This window comes from Carlito syrichta, unplaced genomic scaffold (assembly GCF_000164805.1).
Source record: "Carlito syrichta isolate Samal-C Ts95f unplaced genomic scaffold, Tarsius_syrichta-2.0.1 Scaffold315753, whole genome shotgun sequence".
NCBI lineage: Eukaryota > Metazoa > Chordata > Mammalia > Primates > Tarsiidae > Carlito > Carlito syrichta.
This window is the reverse complement of record NW_007259849.1, coordinates 850056-854531: the sequence shown is the minus strand read 5'-3', so window position 1 is coordinate 854531 and position 4476 is coordinate 850056.

Sequence of the window (4476 nt, the reverse complement as noted above, 5' to 3'; positions counted from 1 at the left end):
AGGCGGGTCTCGAACCCGCGGGCTCAGGCAATCCACTCACCTCAGCATCCCAAAGGCGCGGGATTACAGGCTGAGCCACTGAGCCTGGCTTGATTCCTCTTTTAAACACAAAGAGGTAGCCCTGAATCTTACTCTTTAAAATTGTCAACAAGTTTCTGAGCAACATATGCAGACTTTAACAAAGTACAAGCCACAAGAAGCTCCTCCCTGGATTTGTCAAAAGAGGAAGGGCTGTAATTTGTGCTTGCTAGGGTACTTGCTGCAACCAGCAGCCCGGTCCTAATCATAAACAAATGATAATTGGGGGGGTGAGGGGGGTGCACAGAGGTAGGAGGGAAGGCTCTGGAAAGCAGAAATATGTACTTGGGTCAAGGGGCTCAGTGCAGTGGGTGGGAGTTATCATCAGCGCTGGCAGGAGGCTTTGCGCCTGGGTGGTCTCCAAGTCACAGATCTTGGAGACTGCCCTTCAGCCCCCAAACTCCCCTTCTCATGGAAATCCGTCTGTTCTGAGTCTACAGCTCATCCTGCCCTGTCCTGCTGCCTTCTTTCCACCCACTTCCACACCCAATTATGGAGCAGAAAAACTAGAAGGGCAAAAGAATGAGGATGGAAGAATTTTGGAAAAACTCAAGTAGTCATAAATCTCTCTCAGCCAGTTAGTCTGTTGAGAGTCACGAAGGGGTCAGGCTGAAGGCACACGGGTGGGCGTGTGTGCAAAGAGAAAGGGCTACAGAGAAGGCTGGACGTGACTGTGGCTGTGGAATAGAATTTCTGCACAAGGTGTGTACTCAAGACCTCATTCCTGAAGTGCCAAGAGGGCCTCAGTTAAGTGTGGAATCTTCTGTGTCTTCATCATCAAGATGTCACGAACAATATTATAGAAAGAAGCTAATACAACAGTGCTTTTTGGACTGAGATACTTAAAGCTCTTGGGTTAGGCAAACCACAGAATAAATGCAGAATGTATTGATGGAATTTAATTCTACCAAAGATTTCTTTTAAAGGGAGGAATTACTGTTTTGTTTTGTTTTGTTTTGATTCAGAGTCTCACTTCATCGCCCAGGCTGGAGTGCAGTGGTACACCCATGGCCACCCCAGCGTCAGCCTGCTGGGCTCAGGCGATCCTTCTGTCTCAGCCTTCCAAGTAGCTGGAACTACAGGCCCGCGCTACCACGCCCGGCTAGTTTTTTGATGTATTGTAGAGACGAGGTTTCACCAAGTTTCCCTGGCTGGTCCTAAACCCCTGAGTTCAGGCAATCCTCTTGCCTCGGCCTCCCAAAGTTCTGGGATTACAGACTTGAGCCATAATGTCCAGCCTAGAATTAACTTTTTTTTTGAGTTGGAGTCTCACTCTGTCGCCCAGACTGGAGTGCAGTGGCTGCTCCCGGCCACCGCAGCCTCGACCTGCTGGGCTCCGGCGATCCTTCTGCCTCAGCCTTCCAAGTAGCCGGAATTACAGGCATGCGCTACCACGCCCGGCTGATTTTTTTTTATTTATTTATTGTAGAGATGATGTCTTGCTGCCCAGGCGGGTCTCGAACTCACGGGCTCAGGCAATCCACTCACCTCAGCCTCCCAAAGGCGCGGGATTACAGGCTGAGCCACCGAGCCTGGCGAATTACTATTTTTAATACTAAAATAATTCTGGGTATGTGATGGAATAGATTGTAAAATTTTCATGAATTTATGAAGATAAACACAAGAATTTTAAAAAGTGTCCCAATTCTAGTGGCCTATTTAAGGAGGTAGGTTCTTTCTTCTTCCATTAGCAGCACTTGGGGAGAATGTGACAGGTGCTTCCTACTGCTTATGGGGTAGGTGCATTCTTAGGATTCTGCAGTCTCCGCCCACTTGACTGTCATTTCTCATCTCTCACCGGCCTGTGAGGCTGGCCGTTTTGTGGTCTCCTGGGATGGGCTCACCTTTTTCTTTCCCTGAGCCTTTGTCCAAACTGTCACTTACGTCTGGGACAATCTCCCACTTCCTGACAACCACATCACATGTTTTCCTCTCTTTACATGCAGTTCAAGGTCATTTTTCCCAGGAGACTTCTTCTGACTATGCTAAGAGAGCTGACTCTCAAAAGAGAATCCAAGAGAAGTGCCAGGCTGAGATGCCAGAACTACAGGCTGATACAGACTATGAGTACAGGTTTGTAAAGGACTTGGTGAATATCACTGCCAAATGTGTGTCTTGTTTAGCAATCATGGCAATCCTGTGAAATATATAGGGCAAAGATTATTTATGACTGTCATCTTGTAGTTAAGTGATGGAGCCTTACAGAGAATAAGTAACTTGCACAAAACCACACGACTAGAAAGTGGTTCTTTTGACTCTATAAAGTTATCCAAAACTTGAAAATAAAGCAAGAGCGTGCTTCCAATGGCATACCAGCCCATTGTTTAAACTCTCCAAAGATGATTTTGTTCTGCAGGCAAAGTTGGTTTCTTGGGGTTGTAATCTGTGTAGTCACTAAGAACAGAGTTTAGGAGGGTCGCCCATTTGTTTAATGCTCTGCTGTTGCTGTCTTGAAATTCTTCATCGTTTTTGAACAGGGGCCCCTAAATTTTCTTTTGCACTGGGCCCAGCAGATTATGTAGCTGGTTCTGTCTCTAGGATAGTATCCTAATATTTGACTTGGTTATTTGCAATTAAGATCTCAGACTCTGAAAAAGTATGTTTACGTGTAGATATGGATCTGGAAAGGAGGCCAATGATTTCTGCTCATTAGAAAGGATAACCTATGCTTTTATCGCCCTGAGGAACATTAACTAGATTTGTATCTAACTTTTAAAAACTTACTGTGAAGCCGGATGTGGTAGCTCTCGCCTGTAATCCCAGCACTTTGAGAGGCTGAGGCAAGAGGATTGCCTGAGCCCACGAATTCAAGACCAGCCTGGGCAACTTGGCGAGCCCTCGTCTCTACAATAAATCAAAAAATTTGCTGGGCGTGGTGGTCCGTGCCTGTGGTTCCAGCTACTTGGAAGGCTGTGGCAGAAGGATTTCCTGAGCCCAGCAAGTTGAGGCTGCAGTGGCTGTGGGCATGCCACTGCACTCCAGTCTGGGTGACAGAGTGAGAGTCTGACTAAAAAAAAAAAAAAAATTACTGTGGTACACCTTTCCCTATGGACTATAAACTCTACTTCCTAAATTGCTTTCAGCATCAGTTTTTCCATCTTACTGATTCCCTCTGGACTAATAAATACAATCTTGGACAAGTATTTACTGTATGCTGGAAGAAAATTGTGTTTTTAACTATTTTTTGGAAATTATGCTTTGATAATGCCATATTCCTTTTCATTGTATTATGATGCGGCCACAGTCACACATTTTTCTTCCATCTGCTGATGGGGAGCACACATTAAGTACTGCTTGTGCATTGATGCTTGTACATCTGAAGCACAACTATTAATTTTTTCTTGTCTTGTCACTCTTTGCATCCCATACATTCTTTTAAAATTGTATTTACTGGCTGGATTCAGTGGCTCAGCCTGTAATCCCAGCATTTTGGGAGGCTGGGGCGAGTGGATTGCCTGAGTCCCTGGGTTTGAGACTAGCCCAGGCAACTTAGCGAGACCTCATCCCTACAATAAATCAAAAAATTAGTCGGGCGTGGTAGTGCGCACCTGTAGTTCCGGCTACTTGGAAAGCTGAGGTGGAAGGATCGTCCAAGCCCAGCAAGTTGACACTGGAGTGACCGTGAGTGTGCCACTGCACTCCAGCCTAGGCAACAGAGTGAGACTTTGACTCAAAAAAAAAAAAAAAAATAGATAACATATCCACATGGTTCAAACTCAAAAAGTTCAAAGGGTAGTTAGTGAAGGTTTTACCTCTTAACACTATCCCAGACACCCAGTTTTCCTCCCCAAAGATGACTTGTATAACTACTACCATTGTGGTCTATACATAAACTTCAAAGATGCTTTTTTTGTATAAAGAACTCTTTTGTTGTTTATGACTATATGCTATTCCATTGGATAAGCGTACCATAATTTAACCATTCTCTTGTGTGTTTGTGTGTGTGTGTGTGTGTGTGATCCTAATGTCTCAAAATGGATCTTATTAACAGATATTTAGGTTGTTTCCTATTGTTTGATATAACAAACCACGATGTACCGTATTACTATGTACACATAACATTAAATTCCCAAAAGTGAAAAACTGGTTGGTCAAAGGACATACACATTTATAATCTATGAAGTTTTTGAAAAATTACTCTCCATCAAGGTTGTATCAGTTTATTTTATTTTTGTTTTTGAGTTGAGGTCTTATTCTGTCACCCAGGCTGGAGTGCAGTAGCATGATCACGGCTCACTGCAAGCCTCAACTTCTTGGGCTCAGGTGATCCTTCCACCTCGGACTCCCAAGTAGCCAGCATACCTGGCTTACTTTTTTTTTTGAGTCGGAGTCTCACTCTGTCGCCCAGACTGGAGTGCAGTGGCCGCTCCCGGCCACCGCAGCCTCGACCTGCTGGGC